Source organism: Bos indicus, chromosome 17, assembly GCF_029378745.1.
Source record: "Bos indicus isolate NIAB-ARS_2022 breed Sahiwal x Tharparkar chromosome 17, NIAB-ARS_B.indTharparkar_mat_pri_1.0, whole genome shotgun sequence".
Lineage (NCBI taxonomy): Eukaryota > Metazoa > Chordata > Mammalia > Artiodactyla > Bovidae > Bos > Bos indicus.
In genome coordinates, this window is record NC_091776.1 from 59,702,483 (window position 1) to 59,727,072 (window position 24,590).

Consider the following 24,590-nt stretch of genomic DNA (forward strand, 5'->3'; position numbering starts at 1 on the left):
AAAAGGAGCTCTACGTAGCTCAATACTGATGGAGAGTGAAATGGAGTTAATAGCAAATGAAGCAACTGACAAACAACTAATCTCAAAAATATACAAGCAACTCCTGCAGCTCAATTCCAGAAAAATAAACGACCAAATCAAAAAATGGGCCAAAGAACTAAATAGACATTTCTCCAAAGAAGACATACAGATGGCTAACAAACACATGAAAAGATGCTCAACGTCACTCATTATCAGAGAAATGCAAATCAAAACCACAATGAGGTACCATTTCACGCCAGTCAGAATGGCTGCGATCCAAAAGTCTACAAGCAATAATTGCTGGAGAGGGTGTAGAGAAAAGGGAACCCTCTTACACTGTTGGTGGGAATGCAAACTAGTACAGCCACTATGGAGAACAGTGTGGAGATTCTTTAAAAAACTGGAAATAGAACTGCCTTATGACCTAGCAATCCTACTGCTGGGCATACACACCGAGGAAACCAGAACTGAAAGAGACACGTGTACCCCAATGTTCATTGCAGCACTGTTTATAATAGCCAGGACATGGAAGCAACCTAGATGTCCATCAGCAGATGAATGGATAAGAAAGCTGTGGTACATATACACAATGGAGTATTACTCAGCCATTAAAAAGAATACATTTGAATCAGTTCTAATGAGGTGGATGAAACTGGAGCCGATTATACAGAATGACGTAAGCCAGAAAGAAAAACACCCAATAAGTATACTAACACATATATATGGAATTTAGAAAGATGGTAATGACAACCCTGTATGCAAGACAGCAAAAGAGACACAGATGTATAGAACAGTCTTTTGGACTCTATGGGAGAGGGAGAGGGTGGGATGATTTGGGAGAATGGCATTGAAACATGTATAATATCATATAAAAAACGAATCGCCAGTCCGGGTTCAATGCAGGATACAGGATACTTGGGACTAGTGCACTGGGATGACCCAGAGGGATGGTATGGGGAAGGAGGTGGGAGGGGGGTTCAGGATTGGGAACATGTGTACACCCTTGGGGGATTCATGTTGATGTATGGCAAAACCAATACAATATTGTAAAATAATTAGCCTCTAATTAAAATAAATAAATTTAAGTTAAAAAAAAAAGAAAAAGAAAGAAATTCAAAGGGCAGAGTGATGGGAGATGAGCCCAGAAAGACAGCCCCAGACAGGTTCTGGGTACCACATGAGGGTGTGGCTCTTTCTGGGACCCTAAAATGAGGCTCAGTAGAAGAAGGAACCAATGAGCTTTGCATGTGGACCCAGTGCATACCATCGTAGTGGGGAAGATCAGAAGGCAAAATTAACATCGAGATGGGCTTCTACATTATTCCAAATGTCAAGACTCGGATTTGAAACAGTAAGGGTGAGCATGTGCACAAGAGAAATGCTGAGAGAGAATCTTCTGATATAAAGGAGAATAGAGGCTGGATTTCCAGCTTCCAGCCAGAGTGAGAAATTTGACCTGCACAGTAAAACACTAGAAAAGCACATTATGCCCAAATATCTTCTTAATTCACAGCTCGAGTGTGAAACTGATGCCTGTCATTGAGGAAATGGGAATTTCTATACCCCTGAGAAGTGCTGGAGCAGCCGCCAATACTGGAGCAACCACTGCTGCTCTGATTTTCCAGTTGAAGGTGCTAGGAGCTCATCCTAAAGGAAAGCAAGAAGAGGTAGCCAAGAAATTTGTAGTCTGTAGTTGTTCTACAAATGGTTCTAGCCCTAAGGCTAAAAAGAAAATCTTAAAATTTAACCTCCTAACCATCATGAATCTAATAAGATCTGCCACATATTGAGTCACTCATCTGTGCCAAGCATTGAGTTAAGTTTTTAAAATATTGCTTTATTCACACCACAATCCATTGAGGATTAGTAAAATCATATCCATTTTACAAATGAGAAAACTGAGGCTTTTAGATTACTACCCATTCATCTAGTGAATGGGTGAGACCCAGGGACCCAGGGAACTGTGACCGTGGCCTCTGCACTCTTAACTACCACACCAGAATTTAACATTTCCCAAACAACAACCCATCATGTGTACACCACCTATCCTATAATTTACTTCACATTATTTTAAATTAAGTCCATGTTGACTCATATCCCAGAAATTTGTAAACGTGAAAACAGAATGAGTGTGTGCTGTCACTTCAGTTGTGTCCAACTCTTTGTGACCCTATGGACTGTAGCCCACCAGGCTCCTCTGTTTATGGGATTCTCCAGGCAAGAGTACTGGAGTGGGTTGCCATTCCCTTCTCCAGGAGATCTTCTCAACCCAGGGACCATTCTAGAACAGGCATTGAACCTGGGTCTCCTACATTGCAGGCATATTCTTTACTATTTGAACCACCAGGGAAGACTCAAAAAAGTTGTGCTTAGTAGCTCAATTCTGTTTGACTCCTTGCGACCCCATGGACTGTAGCCCACCAGGCTCCTCTGTCCATAAGACTTCCCAGGCAAGAATACTGAAGTGGGTAGCCATTCCCTTCTCCAGGGGCTCTTCCTGACCCAAGGATGGAAACCGGATTGCAAGTGGATTCTTCTGAGCCACCAGGGAAGCCCTTATATATATGTACTAGTCAAGGCTATGGTTTTTCCTGTGGTCATGTATGGATGTGAGAGTTGGACTGTGAAGAAGGCTGAGTGCCGAAGAATTGATGCTTATGAACTGTGGTGTCGGAGGAGGCTCTTGAAAGTCCCTTGGACTGCAAGGAGATCCAACCAGTCCATCCTAAAGGAAATCAGTCCTGAATATTCATTGGAAGGACTGATGCTGAAGCTGAAACTTTGGCCACCTCATGAGAATAGTTGACTCATTGGAAAAGACTCTGATGCTGGGAGGGATTGGGAGCAGGAGGAGAAGGGGACGACAGAGGATGAGATGGCTGGATGGCATCACTGACTCGATGGCTGTGAGTCTGAGTGAACTCCGGGAGTCGGTGATGGACAAGGAGGCCTGGCGTGCTGTGATTCACGGGGTCGCAAAGAGTCGGACACGACTGAGCGACTGAACTGAACTGAACTGACATATTGAGCACAGTATATAAGAAATCAGCACAAAACAGTACTTTTGTACTGAAGTTTTGTATGAAGTTTGAGATCAGGCAGACTGGTCTATGGGCACAGACACCAGAATAGCAATTGCTTTTTGGAAGCAGGGAGTGAGTGGATGGGCAGAACAGAGTTGTGAAGAAACTTTGTAGGGTCACGGTAATGACTACGTTTTGATTGGGATGTTAGTTATATGTATATATAAATTTGTCAGAACTCATCAGACTATAAACCTAGGATATGTGCATTTTATTAGATGTAATTATACTTCAGTTAGAAAAACAGAGGTCTCCAGTTGGGGCTTTGACATTATCTTCACATGAGGTTGAACGTAGACTCACATATATACACCTCATATAATTCTATATAACCTTAAAACAAGGATGCCCTTTCTAAACATTGGCTGTACGTAAGGATTGGTTATTTTGTATATAGCATGATTGTTTTGTGTTGCTTATTTGTATAAATATTTTCATGCATTAGATGTAAATATTTAAAATACGCTGTATTTTCTGTTAAAATGAAATGTCTTGCTAGAATAAGTTCCAGAATCTCTCACTTAAGATGTTTCAAAATCTTGTTGTTTATATGTCTTCTTTTGTTTCAGTTCTTTTATCCAGAAGATGTGTTGATGATGAATACATCCGAGGTTGGCATCGTATCCACATAGAAATGTAAGTGGTGGTAAAAGCACCTTTTTAGATAGAAGATGTTATAGGAATGCGGTTAATAATGTAGCATATAAAACACCTTTCTTATTTAAGAGCAGTCTCCTGATAAACCAAAACCTGCGATCATTCATTTATTCATCCACTCAAATGATGTTCACTGAGTGCTTAGTTTCATCTTTGACTCCTTTGTTTCCCTTTGCTTATCTCCCTGCAGGACTTGAACATGTTTTTGTATTCTACTTTTATCTATAGTATTTGTTTGTATCTCTTTGTGTTAATTTTTAGTGTTTGCTCTATGAATTTTTATATATGTAATATTCAATATTCATAGAATATGTTATAATCTTGAATATGTTATATATTAATATTGATACTATACTTATGAAATATATTAATATGTTACATCATACTCATATTTTAAGTGAATATATTATCTTATATATTCAGCATTTATATAATGTATATGTATATAATAGTCTACTAGTATCAACAGTTTATGACTACCAGTAAACACAACCTAGAAATCTTACCAGTTATGTCCCTTTACCTTTTTCTCTTTATAATATAGTTTTTGTTGGAGAAGGCAATGGCAACCCACTCCAGTACTCTTGCCTGGAAAATCCCATGGGCAGAGGATCCTGGTAGGTTGCAGTCCATGGGGTCGAGAAGAGTTGGACACGACTGAGCGACTTCACTTTCACTTTTCCCTTTCATGCATTGGAGAGGGAGATGGCAACCCACTCCAGTGTTCTTGCCTGGAGAATCCCAGGGACGGGGGAGTCTGGTAGGCTGCCGTCTGTGGAGTTGCACAGAGTCGGACACGACCGAAGCGACTTAATAGTAGTAGTAGTAGTAGTAGTAGTTTTTGTAAATATAACCGATATGTACGTTGAGGACCACAGTAAACCATATTTCAATCATTGAACACAGTTTTGAAAACCAAGAGGAGAATAATCTATTATATATACCCAGATTTTTACCATTTCTATTGCTATTTCTTTATTGCTGATTCTCCAAGTTTCTTTCTGTTGTCATTTCTTTTGTATGTGAAGAATTTTCTTTGGCAATATTTTTTAAAATTAGGTGTGCTTGGTAATAGAGTGGAGGACGAGCTTACCCTTTCTTGTCTCACTCACTATATTAATTTCAACAATTCCATGTCTTTGAGAAGCTGGGTTTTTGAGACTGACCATGTTAAAAGACAAAACCAAACAAACAGGTACCTCACAGATAATCAATGTGGAAGATGAAATTGACAGTGATCAATTTCCAAGGTTTGAGAAATTGTAGTAGGGTGCAACGGGCATACATATCCCATTAGTAAGTAATTGGGTTTACTTAAGCATGAAATAATACTTTTTTTCTTTAAATTCATGAGTGTTATTTTTTTAAAAGATACTAACTTGTTAGGGCGTACATACTAACTTTTTTGAAGTGAATAACTTCATAAACACAATTGTGAAGGACATAATGAAAAAATTACCAAGATACTATGAACCAAGAAAGTTTGGGAACATCTGGTCTACGAAAAAAGACCTATTCAAACCTAGAAGCAGACAGATGAATTAAACCGGAGAGAATTTGGAAGGCAAACACGACTTTGCACTTCTGTAGAGTGTAAGGGGGGAAAGAAACACAAAAACACAAACAAAGCCAGTGTGCTGGTCCATTAAAAAAAAAAAAAAATCCGATTTGAGCTTTGTTAATGCAAAGCTCTTTATCTGAGGAGCTCAAAGAGCTTTATTACAGGTAAATATCCTTGTCTCCAGCTGCTAATAGGAGAGGCCAGGCCCAGGGAGATTAGGAGAGAATGCCTATTTAAGGTCACATAACAGTCAGTGACAAAGTGGAGACTCGCAGAGTGGTCTGTAATGGGATTTGTCCGCTGTCTGTTGTATCAGCCTGAGATGCTGGGCGTGAGATGGCTGGGCTCCAGTGCAGAAGCTTGCCAGGGATTGGGCATCTTAGAACTGCAGCCTGCCACTGCAGAAGGGACTTTGTGGGTCCCTGGGTAGGACCCCCTTTGTTTGCCAGACCCTACACGGCCTCTGAGAGAGCAAGCAATTGTCCCAAGTCTGCACGGCCTGTTTGTGGCAGAGCCAGAAATAGAATGGAGGACTCCTAACATCTCCCTGATTCTCTCCTGGAGTTTTCCTGGCTCTCAAGCGATTTGTCTAGGAAAACCTATTAAGGAAATTCAATTTCTCTAAAGCTGGCTGAATGGAACTTGAGTTGGATCAAAGCTGGTATGGATTTGGAAGGAATTAAGAGAGAACTGGTAAAGTACACAGACAGACTCAGAACCCTGATTCTGTTGAAGACTACTGCGGGACCAGGGACAAGTGACCTTCAGTCTCTGTGCCTCTGTGATCTATAAGACATACCAAGGGGTCTGGGCCTCTGGATCCCTAAAGTGCTCTAGCTTTAGTAAAAATCCACTTATTGGTTGTAAGCTATGCAGACCTCGGTCTTCCATTCTGCAAAATGGGGGCCCTGTTTGTTCCCCTCTCGTGGAGTTGTGGTCAGCTGCCGAGCGCCTGCATGTAACATGCTCATTTTAGAGACTCCTGCCTAGAATTACTCAATCAGTGTTGGTTTCATATTCAAGATAGCCACAAACATTCTAACATGAACTATTTGGGCTGGGCCTACCCATTTGCTATAATTTACCATTCTTTCATAATTTCTTCTAAATTCACACCAACATTCAAGCTTTGGATCCAACTGGGAATGCCAGAGAAACTACAGAATATGCAACTAAATTTGGATTTTAGATAAATAAAAAAGTGATTTAATGCAAGTATATCCCCAGTATTACAAGAGATATACTAATATTTGTCATCATTTCTCTGCATTTAAATTTACCCAGCATCTTGTAGTTTTACGTGTTACATCATTCAGTCCTAGCACTGTGCCAGATTTGTGTCTCCAATTGTGGATCTGGAAAAACATTTGGCCCATCTTCCAGGCTTCCTTTGCAGAGCTAAGGCAGTTAGGATTTCATTTTTTCATGTAGTGAACACGAAGCCCGCAACATCCTCTCACAGTAGCTCAGCCATGCTGAAGTTCAGTTTTCCAAAATTTACCGGGACAATAGGTTAGAATTAAAGGAGGAAGGGTATTTATACATAAACGTTGACTTTGGTTGATAGGCGTTATGTTGGAGCCTAATTCCAGAAACTCCTGGAAAAAAGAACCCAGATACAGAGCATCAAAAATGTGAAGCCAGAACCACCCATAATTATAAGGGCATTAAGATTCATGTAGATAAGATAGATGGAAAGAAGATCTGTAGGTGTTTAAGTTCCAAGGGATGCAGCTAAGTAGCCAGATCTGGAGGGCATGCCAGCTTGTGAATTCAAAATGCTGAAACTTTTCTACATCAATATATTGTCCTGTCAAGTGGGGTAATAATACCTGCACACTTCCTCCTTATCTCCCCAACCTCTCTACTTAACCTTTGAAAAATAGGTCTCCAGACTGGGAGTTAAAAGGACTGTTTTCTGGTTCTGGATAGCAGTAGACACATGATAACTTTTGCTGCCATTATACCAGGTTAACACCCCCCAGTAGATAAATGTCTGGCGGTGTCCCAAAGTCAAATGTTTAGTTGCATCATATGGCTCTTTGAACGAAGGGCAGTGAGTTCTTGCAAAATTCACTTACTCCTCAACCAAGTCTAGAGCCTGGCTGTACTTGCTCATTTCTTAGCACCATTCATTGCTGGGAGAAATATCAATAACCTCAGATATGCAGATGACACCACCCTTATGGCAGAAAGTGAAGAGGAACTCAAAAGCCTCTTGATGAAAGTGAAAGAGGAGAGTGAAAAAGTTGGCTTAAAGCTCAACATTCAGAAAACGAAGATCACGACATCTGGTCCCATCACTTCATGGGAAATAGATGGGGAAGCAGTGGAAACAGTGTCAGACTTTATTTTTTTGGACTCCAAAATCACTGCAGATGGTGATTGCAGCCATGAAATTAAAAGATGCTTACTCCTTGGAAGGAAAGTTATAACCAACATAGATAGCATATTCAAAAGCAGAGACATTACTTTGCCAACAAAGGTCTGTCTAGTCAAGGCTATGGTTTTTCCAGTGGTCATGTATGGATGTGAGAGTTGGACTGTGAAGAAAGCTGAGCTCCGAAGAATTGATGCTTTTGAACTGTGGTGTTGGAGAAGACTTCTGAGAGTCCCTTGGACTGCAAGGAGATCCAACCAGTCCATTCTAAAGGAGATCAGTCCTGGGTGTTCTTTGGAAGGACTGATACTAAAGCTGAAACTCCAATACTTTGGCCACCTCATGCGAAGAGTTGACTCATTGGAAAAGACTCTGATGCTGGGAGGGATTGGGGGCAGGAGGAAAAGGGGACGACAGAGGATGACATGGCTAGATGGCATCACCGACTCCATGGACCTGAGTTTGAGTGAACTCCGGGAGTTGGTGATGGACAGGGAGGCCTGGCATGCTGCGATTCATGGGGTCACAAAGAGTGGGACACGACTGAGTGACTGAACTGACTGAACTGATTAGCACCATTCAAACTCTGATTTTAGAGAAGATGAGGCTATGAATCTAAAAGGAGCTGCAATATACATGAGGGCAGACAGGGTTAAACCCATATTTCATGGGGAAAAATGAAGAGGCAAGGGATGTAAGTGGAAAAAATCCCCTCTCTGAGCCTCAGTTTCCTCATCTATCAGTTCAGTTCAGTTGCTCAGTTGTGTCCAACTCTTTGTGACCCCATGGACTGCGGCACGCCAGGCTCCCCTGTTCATCACCAACTCCCAGAGCTTGCTCAAACTCATGTCGATTGAGTCAGTGATGCCATCCAACCATCTTGTCCTCTGACATCCCCTTCTCCTCCTGCCTTCAATGTTGCCCAGCTTCAGGGTCTTTTCCTGATGAGTGAGTCAGTTCTTTGCATCAGGTGGCCAAAGTACTGGAGTTTTAGCTTCATCATCAGTCCTTGCAATGAATATTCAGGACTGTTTTTCTTTAGGATTGACTGGGTTGATCTCCTTGCAGTCCAAGGGACTCTCAAGAATCTTCTCCAACACCACAGTTCAAAAGCATCAACTCTTCAGCACTCAGCTTTCTTTATAGTCCAATTCTCACATCCATACATGACTACTGGAAAAACCATAGCTTTGACTAGATGGACCTTTGTTGGCAAAGTAATGTCTCTGCTTTTTAATATGCTGTCAAGTTTGGTCATAGCTTTTCTTCCAAGGAGCAAGCATCTTTTAATTTCATGGCTGCAGTCACCATCTGCAGTGATTTTGGAGCCCAGAAAAATAAAAGTCTCTCACTGTTTCCATTGTTTCCCCATCTATTTTCCATGAAGTGATGGGACCAGTTGCCATGATCTTAGTTTTTTGAATGTTGAGTTTTAAGCCAACTTTTTACTCTTCTCTTTCACTTTCATCAAGAGGCTCTTTAGTTCTTCTTCACTTTCTGCCAGAAGTGTGGTGTCATCTGCATGTCTGAGGTCATTGATATTTCTCCCGGCAATCTTGATTCAAGCTTGTGCTTCATCCAGCCTGGCATTTTGCATGATGTACTCTGCATATAAGTTAAATAAGCAGGGTGACAATATACAGCCTTGACGTACTCCTTTGGAACCAGTCTGTTGTTCCAGGTCCAGTTCTGACTGTTGCTTCCTGACCTGCCTACAGATTTCTTAGGAGGCAGATCATGTGGTCTGGTATTCCCATCTCTTGAAGAATTTTCCACAGTTTGTTGTGATCCACACAGTTAAAGGCTTTGGCGTAGTCAATAAAGCAGAAGTAGATGTTTTTCTAGAACTCTCTTGCTTTTTCTATGATCCAGTGGATGTTGGCAATTTGATCTCTGGTTCCTCTGCCTTTTCTAAAACCAGCTTGAACATCTGAAAGTTCTTGGTTCACATACTGTTGAAGCCTGGCTTGGAGAATTTTGAGCATTACTTTGCTAGTGTGTGAGATGAGAGTAGTTGTACAGTAGTTTGAGCATTCTTTGACATTGCCTTTCTTTGGGATTGGAATGAAAACTGACCTTTTCCAGTCCTGTGGCCACTACTGAGTTTTCCAAATTTGCTGGCATATTGAGTGCAGCACTTTCACAGCATCATCTTTCAGGATTTGAAATAGCTCAACTGGAATTCCATCACCTCCACTAGCTTTGTTCGTAGTGATGCTTCCTAAGGCCCACTTGACTTCACACTCCAGGATGTCTGGCTCCAAGTGAGTGCTCACCTGCGGCGGAGGCGTGGGTCAGCAGTGGCCTAGTGCAGGGTCAGGGGCACTGAGTGCAGCAGTGTGTACGTGGGACCTTTTGAAGGAGGTTGCCATTATCTTCACTCCTCATTTATAGAATGGGGCTAACTCTACACCTTTGCAGGGTTATCCTCAGCACTTGGATGAGATGTTGTAATACAGATACACCTCTTAATGCAATGCACAACTGCTTTAATTGCCATAAGGAGTGAAAAGTGGAAGTGTTAGTCGCTCAGTCATGTCTGACTCTCTGCAACCCCATGGACTGTAGCCCACCAGACTCCTCTGTCCATGAAATTCTCCAGGCAAGAATACTGGAGTTAGTTGCCGTCTCCTATTCCAGGGGATCTTCCTGACCCAGGGATTGAACCCGGGTCTCCTGCATTGCAGTCAGATTCTTTACCATCTGAGCCACCATGCAATGCATAACTGCCTTAATTGCCATAAGTAGTGTATAAATGTAAATAAATATTGTAACGTTTTCAGATCCCTTTGAAACCTAGCCATTAAAGAATCTGTCAAGAGTGAAGTAAGTCAGAAAGAGAAAAACAAATATTGTATATTAATGCATATATATGGAATCTAGAAAAATGGTACCTATGAATCTATTTGCACGGCAGGAATAGAGATTCAGATATAGAGCATGGACTTATGGACACAGTCAGGGAAGGAGAGGGGGAGATGAATTGAGAGACACACATACACGACCATGTGTGAAATAGATGGCTAGTGGGAAGTTGCCGCATAACACAGGGAGCCCAGCCTGGCACCCTGTGATGTCTTAGAGTGGTGGCATGGTGGGGAAATAGGTTGGAGGGAAGCTCAAGAAGGAGGGGATGTATGTATACATATGGCTGATTCACATTGTTGTACAGCAGAAACTAATACAACATTGTGAAGTAGTTATACTACAATTAGAAATAAATTTAAAATAAAAACTAAAAGAATGTCAAATAAAATAGTAAATACAGAATCTCTGTCATACTGTTGATCCTGTAAATGTAGTGTGTATCTGTTTGTAGATAGATAGATAAGGATGTATATACATATATTTGCATATATCTATATATATGATATTTTTGGAGTGTCCCAGGTGGCGCTAGTGGTAAAGAAGCCGCCTGCCAATGCAGGAGACATAAGAGACACGAGTTCAATCCCTGAGTCAGAAAGATCCCTTGAAGGAGGGCATGGCAACCCACTCCAGTATTCCTGCCTGGAGAATCCCATGGACAGAGGAGCCTGGAAGGCTACAGTCCATGGGGTCACAGAGTCAGAGACGACTGAAGCAACTTGGCACACAGCATGCACGCGTGACATTGTCTCTTCTCTTAGATACACAATCAATTTCTTAAGTATATTAAATCTATTATGTGGAAACATGTTGAATAGATTAGTGCATTAAATAGATTAAACAAAAGGAAGGATGCAGGTGAAGTCCAAGTTCATTTCCTCGGCTTCTCTAGTTTTTGATGTGGCTACAGAACTAGCAGTTGGGCATAAAATAGTTGTATTTACTGAGCCTCAGTGCTTCTCACCTCCCTCCCTGCCTGCCTGCCTGCTGTCCTTTCCACCTATGCTTCTTTCTTGGCAATCGGAGGCTCTTTCCCAGCTTGAACCCTGGGGGTTTTCCAGAACCTTTTTACTTAGACATATATTGACCTAGGCCTTACTTCCCTGAGTAAATTATGCCACAGGCAGCAATCTTCAGGTCATAAATTAGCCCACAACCGCATGCAACTGTCTGCTAATGATGCGGATGGCGAAACTACGTCTTCATGGAACTGGCTGGACAAGAGTCCTCTAAATTTTGTTGGCTGACAGCTCCCTCTCTCCCCCTCACCTGGCTGGCTTTTCAGTGCCTCTCTGTCTGGTTTCATCTTTATCGTCCCTCATGTGTTCATGCCAAAGATAAAAGGACTCCATCAAGGAAGCCAGGGAAAGAAGGGTTGACATCAGCACCCAACCCATAAGAGGTGTTCGGTACATATTTGTTGAGTGAACGGATGCACGTAAAGAGCGGGACACGATGTTGACTTTGATGGTTGTTGATGTTCTCATTATCCTGGCAGTTCCTTAAGGTCAAGCCAGAGTCTTAGCCTTAAGGACAGCCTGGTCTTAAAGAAACTATCCTGGTTTCTCCAGGGTCTGCGATAGGGCTTGTCATTCAAAACACCATCAATCCACTGGGGAATGGATGGATGCTAGGGGCATTCTGGGAATCAAAGTGTCTTCCTTCTATGGATCACTTTTTCTTTCTTCATCAGTGTCTTCTCTTTGTAACCCTCTCTTGAGCTGTTTAGGTGTGCTGAATTGGGGTCAGATACAAGTATTGGCTCAATGAATATTCGAGTCCTTGTCTCTCTCACCTTTGAAATTTAAAGGAATTCCTTTATATCTGTGTTATCCTCTTATTCCAGGAAATCAAGGGAAAGAATCCTTGAATATGGGTTTCACTTGATGAATTTTGTGAATATTAATTATTGTTGTTCAGTCGGTAAGTCACGTCTGATTCTCTGTGACCCCATGGACTGTGGGATGCCTGGCTCCCTTGTCCTTCACTATCTCCTGGAGTTTGCTCAGATTCATGTCCATTGAGTTGGTGATGCTATCTAACCATCTCTTTCTCTGCTGCCCCCTTCTCCACCATACTCCTGTAATCCTCACAACTATACAAGATGTGGGCCAGAAGATACTGACAGAGAAACCAAGGGTCAAAGTGATTAGATAATTTGACTGAAGTGGGAAGAACTGGTCACAACATGGATTTCAACTCAGATTCGCCTAACTCCAGGATAGACTGCTCAGCCACTGCCCTGTTCAGAGTGGCAGTGGTGTTTTGTTTTGTTTTGTTAAGTCCTTAACTAGGGATTTCCCTGGTGATCCAGTGTGGGACTTTACCTTCCAGTGCGGTGGGTACAGGTTCAATCCCTGGTCAAGGAGCTAAGCCCCCACGTGCCTCAGGGCCATAAACCAAAACATTACAAAAAAGAAGCAATGTTGTAACAAGCTGAGTAAAGACTTTGAAAATGGTCCAGGTCAACAAAAAAAAAAATCTTAAAAATAAATAAATAAACAATAAAAGTTCTTAACTTGACTCCATAGACCTGCTCCGCCCCCAACCCCACCAGGAAACCAGCAATTGATTGTGTCGGGGAGCTTGTGAGCCCTTTGAAATAACATTCACACACTTCCCTGTTTGCCTACAGGTTTTTCTGAAAGAGACTTCATAGCTCTCAATAGATTACCATGGGGATGCATGATACCCAAATTACAAACCATTGGCTAGAGCAGAAGCAGAATGGATGGGAACGTGAGTATTAAGAAGCATCGAGCAACATCCGAACTCTCCCACTGGTGAAACCAGTCCATACTCTACCACTGGATACATACTTCTCTTCGTTTTTGAGATCTGGTCCTTAACTCCTGTTTTGGCTAAAGAAAACTCCTGTTTTCTTTAGCCAAAACTGAATAAGCACAGGAGCCACTGGAAGCTGTAAATATTAGAGGAAACAAAAAGCAAAGTCAGTGGGGCCCAGCATTCCTCAGGCCTGGAAGAGCAGGAGTCACCCAACTTGCCCCAGGATCAAAGGAACGAGGCAAACCCTTCATCACCCGGCTTCCACATCAGCACTGTTTAGGGCAGGAAGATGTCAAGGGGGAAGGTTTTCTTTGAAGTGTCAAGATAAGAACCATCTCCACCTCCCTCGAGTGTGAAAGTGATTCCTCCAGGAGCCAGGGGAGGGTGTGAGGCATTTGGCTGTCTGTACAAGAGCTGGGAGGAACTTATCAGTGAAGGCAGACACCTTCGTGGCTCCAGGCTGTGTCTGGACCCAGCCAAAGATCTCCTGTGAGCATCAGTCCTTAAAAATATATGAAACGCTGAGCCACACTGCCGTGTTTCCAATGGTGTCCCATTTAGGGTTGTGTCTACACTGGCTTTAGCGTTAACAACGGTTGAGTGGCTAGACTCTTATACTCACGTGGACTAGTTAGATCTTGTCCCTTCTGCTGGGCGAGCGTGGGCAAGTTACTCACCCTCTCTGAACCTCAATTTCAGTGGGATTTACAATAATAACCCCTATATCTAGGGTTAATTTGGGAATGAAGTGAGACTATGCAAACTAACCATTTCCTTTCCTTAATATCCGGTACATAAGCACATTTTTAAAATGTTAGCTGATATTTTTCTTTACCGTCTGGCTCAATGCATCTGGTCCAGGTGGTCTTTAGAGTCAAAATATCTGAGGATGTGGTATTCTTCTGAGCTGAAGAATGAGATCTCACTTGTCTTCTTTTCCAACATGATCAGCATGATGTCATAGCCAAGAGCATACTGCCAGCATTTAAATCCTAGCTTTAGCATTTCATAACTTTGTGAACATTGGGAAGTTACTGAGCTTCCCTGTGCCTGGGTATTTTATAGATGTTGATTATTAGAACTTAATGAGTTATCATATTAGAAATTAGAACAATGCTAGGAATATAGGAAGTGTTCAGTGAGTATCAGTTTCAAGCTCTGCCTCCTCCCTCCACTAGCTTTTATAGACACCAATATCTATTTGTTAAATGAAATTTATTGAAAAACTGAAGTGTTCCCAGCATTGGGTTGTAGGATTTTAAAAGCATTCATTGCCTGGCACTGTAATTAAGATTACATTTTAATTAAGGAATTAATATATATTCATGAAGTCACTCATTCAATCAGAAAATCCGAGGGCCAACTATAGGCTGGGCACTTACTCTATTATAGCAAAAATTTTGATATGCCAACCTTTGGCCTTCATGGAGATTCCTTTCTATGCCTGGAATATCCTGGAACACAAGTGATTGACCTTCTTTTTAAAAGAAACCTGCTAAGGTTTTCAAATCCTTTAGGTCTCAGTTTAAACACCACTTCTTCTTGAAAGCCATCGCCAATTCTGGATGAAGTTAGGTCTCCTATTGTGTGCCCCAAACACCACACTTTGTCTATCACATTTTGAATGGTTGGTTTAATGTTTGGCTCCAACAGTCTTTAATTCCTTGAGGGTAAGCTCCATACCTGCCTTTCTTTTGCTATATCCCCAACATCTAATGGGCTCCCTGGCACATACGAGTACTCAAAAGTATTTGTGCAAAGATGAAGAAAAGAGGGACTGTCCAAAAGTGTACTTCTCCTGTTGGAAGGTATTATTTATTATCTTAGGTCACACCAACTGTAAATGATACCTCCACTTTGGAGAGTTTTGTAACAGTGAGTTCTGAAACTGTTAGAGCTTGTAAGATTCTCTGAGACAGCTAGTCCAGTCTCTTTGTTTTTCTGGGGGAAACTGAGCCTGGAGAGATAAAGCCATTCATCAAACTGTACTTAATGGGCAGAATTGGGACAAGAACTCAAGTCTTTTAATGCCCAGAATCCTTTGCAAAAAAAAAAAGAGAGAGAGAAGGATTAAATCAAATTCTCTCATTAAACTGTACTATTCGCCTGGCATGGAAAAATCACAACTGTCCCGTTGGAGATGAGGAACACTGAGGCACTTAATTGGGCAAAGTAGCTTTCTCATTAAAGGCAGGCACTGGGGGATAGTAAGAAAAAAATTAAAACATGGGCTCAAGAAAGCTCAGGCTCATATCCTGTATATTTTAGGATATTCATAATGCATTAATTTTTAAGTACACAAAATGGTATTTCTTATAGAAATGTTCTACATTATATGAAATAATGTGTGTGTTGTACAATAATTTGATTGACCTTTGTCCCTGGTTTGGAGACTCTAAATCTTTGGAATTTCCTTAATTATAGGGGTGTCTTTGTTATACATGGGGCCCCTGAATCACACCTGAGTTTGTGCTAAGCATTGACTCAGAATAGGGACAGGTTGACCAGAAAGACAATTAGAAGGGTGAAACTTTGAACCGGACTTACTTTTAATATTTATTTATTTATTTGATGGTGCTGGGTCTTAGTTGTGACATGGGATCTAGTTCCCTGACCATGGATCAATGGAATGGAACAAGTAGCAACAGCAATAAAATGCCATGTACTTAAGAGGCACTATCTCATTGGTTCATGAAAGCAACCCAAGGAGGTAGGTATTATTATTGTGTCTATTTTAGCAATGAGGAAACTGAGGATCAGGGAGATGAATTCACATGTACAAGGCCACACAACTGGAATGTAATAGAAGCAGGACTTTAACCTCTTGGATTCCAGAGCCCAGTCTCTTAACCATTAAATTCTCTTGTCCCTTGACTGTGCTGCAAAAAGCATCAAGTTGGCCCCTTTCTGGAATCCACAGAGTTTTTGCCTCAAACAGAGCCTTGGCAGGACTCACCATACCCTGAAGGGGAGTGTTTCTTCATAACCCTGTGGACAATGTTAAGAAAAATGAACCAGCAATGATGCAGAACCCTCTGGAAAATCAGGAAGATGCTATCTACTCAACTTGCATGTGCAAGGTTATCAAAACTTGGCGAGAGCTAAAGCTGCAGGAGAGCTATGAGAAGAAAAGCAACCACGGCAAACCTGCCCCTAGAAAGGAGGAGGAAGTCATAGGGTTAAACACATCAACCTCTTCCCCACTCCCTCCACCTCTCCAGCTGGAGCCTCCCACTGGCGAAACCCAAATGGAAGCCAGAGGGCAAGGGGCCCACTGAGGCAGCTCATGCAGATTAGTTTCTTGGAGAAGGAATGGATCAGACCTGGGCAAACAGCATAGCTCTATTCACGTGTTCCCTATTTCCCACACTTGGTACAGGTGGAAATGAGCCATTCCAAAAGTCAGATGAAAATGCATGAGATATATTGTCCTCCTGGGGTTTCTGGAGTAAAACTAAACCCCAAACGCCACTCCATAGGCTTCTGTCACCTTCCCAGAGCTCATTTCCAAAAGGAAATAACACCTGCCCCAAAGCTCCACCTGCCAAGGCCACCTCTCTGAACCTCCAGCTGCCGGGGGCTGACGGTAAGTCACAGAAGCGTAGTGATTTCTCAAGGGAAAGATGAGCAAAGTGAATGCAGAATTCCTCCACACACGGTATGAAAACCCCTGTGTGGGAAGGCAGATGAGGAAAGCTGGGAAGGGGGTAGGAGAGAGTAGAATAAAGCCTTGCAGCCACAGCCTTTTCCAAGAACAGGAAGCGATCTAAAGAATGTTCTCTTTACTGAACACAGTCCACAGTCAACCAAAGAAGTTCTGGGCTTTCCCTTTGCCTTCATTATATGCTTTTTGATTTCCTGGGCCAGCAGACTGCTATTAATTAGTTGTTGTGTAGGTTAATCCAGCTTTTCATTCATGGACTTATTTTCTCCCGCTAAGAGTTTTAAGTTCGAAATGTCACTAACAACCTAGGTAATTTAGTGTCCAAACCCTCAATGGTCAGGGAATTATAACTAAGGAATAATATGTTCAACCAATTTAATTCTAGAAGCGGCTCATTAACATATCAAAAGACTTTCAAATGTGCACCCTCTTTGACCCTAAAATTTCCTGCCTAGCAAATGTGGGTTTTTTTTCTTTTTGGCCCTAAAGAAATAATTATGGATTTGAACAGGTATTCAGTTAAAAAGCTGCTCACTGAATTATTGTTTAGTCAGTAGCTCAGATGGTAAAGAGTCTGCCTGCAATTCAGGAGACCCGGGTTCAATCTCTGGGTTGAGAAGATCCCCTGGAGAAGGGAAAGGCTACCACTCCAGTATTCTTGCTTGGAGAATTCCATGGACAGAGGAGCCTGGTGGGCCATAGTCCATGGAGTCACAAAGAGTAAGGCTTGACTGAGTGACCAATACACTTATATATTATTGTTTTATATATATATACATATATATATATTTCAGATTATTTTCCATTATAGGTTATTATAAGATATTGAGTTTAATTCCTTGTGCTGTACAGTAAATCTTTGTTGCTTGTCTCTTTTTGTATAGTAATTTGTATCTGTTAATCCCATACTCCTAGGAATGTCCCTCCCTTCCTCTCCCTTTTGGTAATCACAAATTTGTCTTCTATGTCTACAGTTCTGCTTTTGTTTTGTATATAGATTCATTTGTATTATTTTTTAGATTTTACATGTAAGTCATATAACATTTGTCAGAGTATGGGTTTCTTTTACTCAAGTGTAACAATGATATTAGAGCCAGCATTTGGATCTAGGGACCCTGGCTCCAGAGCTTGTCCACTTAGCTAAAGTGTCCCTAAAAATGAGATTCTCTTAATAAATTATGGTCCATCTATAAAATAAAACACTGTTCTGTCATTAAAAAGTATGTATATAGCTATGAAAAGATAATCCAGAAAATGTTACAGATGGTGAGAAAACAATATAAAATGTAAATATGCTATGATACTTTGGTGGGGAAAAAGTGTGGTTGCATATATAGGAAAAAGTATAAAAATGATATTAAAAAATGTTAATATATTATGGCAATGATGACATTTGGGGTGATTTTGTTTTTATTCTCTTTAGCTGTATTTTCTATGTTTCACATAATAACATGAATTGCTTGATTATTAGAGAGCACAAAATACAATAAAAGTTATATTTTAAAACATACAGTTTGTGCTTCCCCAGATTGCTTGCATGCATGCTAAGTCACTTCAGTTGTGTCCGACTCTGCGACCCCATGGACAGCAGCCCGCCAGGCTCCTCTGTCCACGAGATTCTCTAGGCAAGAATACTGGAGTAGGTTGCCATTTTCTTCTCCACCTTCCTCAGATTACCAGAGACCATATTGAATCTTGTAGAAAATGCCAAATGAGAGACACAACAGTGTATGGTAAAGTAAAAACACTTCCTATACATACAGGAAAATGACATTTCCCAGAATCCCTTGCAGCTAGACTGCTATCACATGACTGAGTTTTAGCCAATGGAAACTGAGTAGAAGTCATATAAGCTATTTGTACACCTAGCCCATAAAAATATTCCATGTGGTTCCCTAGTCCTTTCTTCTCCTGTTAGGATCTCAGAAGCCATATGTTCCACAAGGCATACCTAAAAATGGTGGGAAACTGTCCCAATTTGCATTATTACTGAGTGAACAGGGTGGCCAACATCCTGGTTTGCCTGAACTTCAAGGAGTTATGAGTGCAAAGATTTTTAGTTCTGGGAACTGATAGCTTTTGGGAAACCTGGGAGAAGTTGGTCACTTAAATGGGCAAGAAATAAGCTTGTATTCTGATAAGCCTCAGAGATTTTTTGGTTAACCTGGTATAGCTGCAGATTAACCAAACTACTATAAATGAAAAACTCTGCACTTAAAAGGTCAAACATCCAGCCTAATGCTTAGCAATCTATGTGCCGTTTTGATTTTTTGATAGTTCCCTTTAACTTTCTGAACAATTGTTTTTTGACCCATATAAAAGAGATGACAATAAAACCTACTCTATGGTGTCACTGTGGGAATTTAATAAAATACAGTTCTTAAATTGTGAAAATTCTTTGTAGCTATCAACCACTGTGCAAGTGTGAGCTTTATAGTTAATAGGACAGTTCAGCGGACAATAAGAGTTCAGAAATTCCAGAATGTGCCAGTCACAATGCTCAGGACAACAGTACAGAATCCTTCAAAAGACAAAACAGTTTGACCTGAAAAAAAGCCTTCAGTCACTCATTTATTTCACAAATATTATTGGCTTCTCCTATGTGCCAAGCATGCTGGATGCTAGGAATGTAATTATGGATCCAAATGTGTTCACTCATCAGACAGATATTTTGGGGGACTCCTACTGCATGTCACATACGCTACTGGACTGCTATCCAGGCACACCTTGATTTACAGCGTTTTGAAGATACTGCTTTTTTTATATAAATGAAAGGTTTGTAGCAACCCTGTGTTGAGCAAGTCGTCAGCACCATTTTTCCAACTGCCTTTGCTCACTTCCTGTCTTCATGTCACATTTTGATAATTCTCACAATTTTCAAGCTTTTTCATTCGTATTATGTTTGTCACAGTGATCTGCCGTCAGCGACTTTTGGTGTTACTGTTGCAAAATGATTATGACTTGGTAAAGGCTCAAGTGATGATTAGCATTTTTTAACCATAAAGAGTTTTTAATTAACATATGGAAATGGTTTTTTTCCAGCCATAATTCTATTGCACACTTAATAGGCTATAGTATAGTGTAAACATAATTTTTATGTGTACTAGGAAACCAAAAACTTTGTGGGACTCACTTTATTGTGATGTTCTGGAACCAAACCCACAGTATCTCTGAGGTCTGCCTGTATAGTGATTAAACATGAGATCAAGCTTCCCAGGTGGCTCAGCGGTAAAGAATCTGCCTGCCAATGTCAGAGTCTAGGGTTTGATCCCTGGGTCAGGAAGAGCCTCTGGAGGAAGAAATGACAACCCACTCCAGTACTCTTGCCTGGGAAATCCCATGGACAGAGAAGCCTGGCAGGCTACAGTCCATGGGGTCTCACAAGAGTCGGACACGACTTAGCAACTGAACAGCACCAAAGAACAACAACAAACATCTTAGCTTCATGAAGCTTTTGTTTTTCCAGGAAAGGCAGCTCTTGAAAAAGTCATTACAGAATCAATTCATTAATGCACGTGGGGATGCATGTTCTAAAACAGTCGAGGAGAGAGAATGATCTAGCAGGCTGTTCTGCCAGAATCCCCGGGGAGCCTTAAGACTTGTTCCATCTTGTCAGCGCTTGAACGTAGACAATTGCGCTGAACACATTCTGGCCTTTCACTCCTCAGTCGTCATCCAAAGGCCCTGAAGCTTTTACATTTGGGCCTTTCACACATTCCTTTGTATTAAGATTTTTTTTTCTCTTAAAGACGAAAAGCAAGGAGGCAGGAAACACACACACCCCACACCATTCTTTTTTCTTCCAGTGATTACATAACTGCAAGAAAGCCTTCCAAGACTGGCCGCGTAACTCTACCAAACCTATAAACGTCTTGAAGTTTAGTTGGCAAAGAAGTCTATGCCAACAGTACATAAAACCCTTCGTGGCTGGGTGTTCCAGCCATCTGAATTCATATAAAAATGTCTGGGCCCTTAAAACCTACTTAACAGAAGCTGCTAGCTTAGACATCAGCTCTCCCAAACACTTACAGATTGCAAATCTTCATAGGAAAAGTAGGGTCATCGTGGGGAGGGGAAATGGGGAATTATGTGGAGAGGGATCCAGCGGGCAGGGGTGGGAAAAGAAGAGGTGTAAACTCCAGTCGTGAGGATTGCTTGGGGGAGAGAGGGATTATTTCAAGGAAATTGCACCGGAAAATGTAACCTTGAGTAGGCGGCTGATGGTAAAATCAGTTTTTAGTGTGGGCAATAGGCTAGGACTCGGGAGGTAGAAAGAGTGTAAAAAATGAACTCTTGAGTCAGAGACTGCCAGTCCCATGCCAGGCATCTTGGGTGGTAGAACAGGGGCATAAGGTCTAAAAATTGGAGGAGACACAGAGAAGAGGTTTGGTGAAAGGAGAGAAGTGTAAGGAAACTATTCTCCGGTTGCTGGAAACCTGTGTACTTCAGCTGCCCCCTGCCCCTCCCTTGCTGTCAACCTCACTACATTCTAAGGATTTGGAAAAACCACCATGGGAACAGGACGAAGGCATATTCTACCAGAAGCAGAAAATGGTGCCACATCATTTGCTTCTTTCCTCAACTTAAGTGGTGTTGATGGGACCACCTAACGGAAGGGAAAGCCATCAATTTGCTCAGAGACCCTCTGGCTTTCTCACAATAGGAACAGAAAGTAGAAGTGAGACTGCCAATCAAAGGTAAAACCAGAGAGAACTTACAAGATTAAAGTTAGGGTGCGTTAGAGCTCCATACGGAAGCTGGGCAGCCGCTGTGCATTGACCAAGAGCCTCTGTGTAGTTTCAAGCTTCCAAATCCACTGCATGCTACCCGGACCTACCTGCTAAAAGGCATGAACATCATGAGTTAGTGCTTCTGGCCGCGTTCAGAATGTTGGAGCCTGGACCTTCAGTCCCTCCCTCTGGGGTTTAGGCCAGACTAACAAACTCGTGTCCGACTCTTTGCGACACCATGGACTGTAGCCTACCAGGCTCCTCCCTCCATGGGATTCTCCAGGCAAGAGTACTGGAGTGGGTTGCCATTTCCTTCTCCAGGGGATCTTCCTGACCCAGGGATCGAACCTGGGTCTCCCTCATTCCAGGTAGACGCTTTAACCTCTGAACCACCAGGGAAGCCCAGCAAACACGAGGGTTTCCAAATTGGGTAGAGGGTAGAAAGGACTGAACTAGATCCCAGGGCTGCCCAGAGGGGCTCCTGTCTAATTGGGAGGATAGTAATGAACACACCAAGATACTAGAAGAAAGCGTTCTTCTTTTCCTTCCAAATTGAATCAGACCTCAGTAAATATTTATGCTCAGTATAGAAGGAAAGATTAACAAGTTTTTTTTTTTTCTTTTTAGATAGCCTTGTCAATAAGATGAAATATAACTAATAATAACAGCAAGAATAAGTAGTTAACAAGAAAGCACAGAACGATATTTACACTGTTGTTGTTCAGTCATTACGTCATGTCCAGCTCTTTTGCAAGAGCAATGGACTGTAGGCCACGAGGCTCCTCTGTGCATGGGATTTCCCAAGCGAGAATCCTAGAGTGGGTTGCCATTTCCTTCTCGAGGGGATCTTCCCAACCCAGGGATTGAACCTGCGTCTCCTGCATTGGCAGGTGAATTATTTACCACTGAGTCACCTGGGAAGCCCTGTTTACAGCTTACTGCAATTTATGTTTTAAAAAAGAGGAAAGAAGGAGTTCCGTGGTGGTCCCGTGGTTACGACTCTGCACTCCCACTGCCAAGGGTTTGGGTTCTATCCGGGAATTAAAATCCTACAAGCCTCATGGTGTGGCATAATCATAATAAAATTTGAAAAATAGAAAAGAGGAAGGAGGTGTATTTACATACTTTCTTGTATTTCTACAAGGATGAATAAGAAGTCAATGTAACTAATTGGGTCAGAGCAGGGGGAACCAGGTGCCTGGGGGAGGGGGTGGTCAGGGATGAAAGACTTTTCACTCTATTTCCCATTTTACCCTGTGTGTGTGTGTATTTAGCCACAGGAATGATTTTCCCCTTCAAAACTAGTTTTTAAAATAAGAGTTAATATTTACTGAGACTTAAAGATGAAGAGTACAAAGATCACTGCCCATAAATATCTGATAGGCTGGCAGGGAGATGGCAGCTGTATGGTTAGCTGTGAAGCCTGGCTAAAGCATGGAGTATGGAGATGCTATAGAGTACAATGGTCAGCAGAAGTTGACAGAAGCAGTTCACGTCCAGCTAGGATTCAAAGCCTGGTTCATTCACTTAGCTTGATGTGCGAGCTTAAATTAGTTGCTAAGCCTCTCTGAACCTCTCTTTTCTTGCTTACAAAATTAGAATTATAATGATAAATAAGAATGGGAAGGAGAAGGAGAATAAAGAGGAGATGGGAGAGAAAATGATGCTGATGATGTTGGAGAAAAGGAAGAGAAGGAGGAGGAGGGAGGAGAGGAAAGGAAAGAGGAGGAGAAGAGGAAAAAGAAGAGAAAGAAGATGGGAAAGGGGAGGGAGAGGAGGAGAAAGAAGGAGAAGAACAGGGAGGAGGAAGAAGAAATGATTTCGGTGGATTGTTGTGGGTATTAAATGACATAATGTTTGTGAGGTTCCCCGCACAGGTTTTGGCACAAGTCATCAAATCACCTAAGGCAATGATTAATAAGAGTAATAGTAATTATGGTAGAGTTACAAGGAGAGACTCAAAGAGTGATTAATTCTAGTGTAGAGGATTGGGGAAAGCTTCCTGAGAATTAGGCCTTTGAGCCAGTTCTTAGCATACAGAAAGATAGGCTGGATTTCAGGATCTGCAAGAAGAGTGGCATACAGAACAGCTCAGGCAAAGACTTGGAGCCTGGTTGGTGCTGCTGAATGCTCTCTGTTGGTGGTGGCCCAGAGGGTGAAGCCTCTGACTCAGGTGAGTGGAGTGGCAAGGGAAGCGAGATTTAAATTGCAAATGCCAGATCATGGGGCATGTTGGCAGTTAGGATGTTTTCTTGCCTTTCTGTCTCTCTGTTGTAATACCTGGTCATCTTCTTGTCAAATCAAATCCATCCACACTTTGGAGGAAGGTTTCATGTGAGCAAGACAAACATAAACTCATTCACAATGTAGAAGGCATATATGGTGCTTCTTTTAAAGACAACAATCCTGTGATCTTTCTTGTGTTTGCCTTTATTAATAACACATGAGATAATTAAATATCTTAATTGCTTATGCTGCCATTGATCCACTTTTCAGCTACTTCTATGAAACATGTCCTTATGAATCAGTGGTAATATTAGTTCATTTGAGTTCTGTTCGGTTTGATTTGGTTTTTGTCATGAGGGTAGAGATATCCTTGTGGCTAGGATTTGCCTTAAGATGCTGGGTTGCAGTAAAAATTGAATGTGGACCATATGACATTGGGGCAGCATTTTATTATGGGTGCTTACTGCTCTAGAAGTAAATTAAGTTACTTCTTAGCTAACTTGTATGTATTATACAAGAAATACTCATTAAGCATTTTAGGGATGCAATCCTAAAGTGTGAATTTCTTGCTGTCCTTTGACATCCTGAGATTCTATTCTTTTTTTATTAAATG

At 41.6% G+C, this 24,590-nt stretch overlaps 1 long non-coding RNA gene across 1 annotated transcript in view; it reads left to right on the forward strand.

Moving 5' to 3' along the window:
* LOC139176746 (uncharacterized) overlaps nucleotides 1-18,531 on the forward strand; it is a 28,639-nt gene extending 10,108 nt beyond the window's left edge. The window contains exons 2-3 of the long non-coding RNA XR_011561186.1: nucleotides 3,674-3,740; nucleotides 13,206-18,531. This is a non-coding gene — a long non-coding RNA (uncharacterized lncRNA). The remainder of the gene's footprint in view (nucleotides 1-3,673; nucleotides 3,741-13,205) is intronic.
* Nucleotides 18,532-24,590: the final 6,059 nt, after the last annotated feature.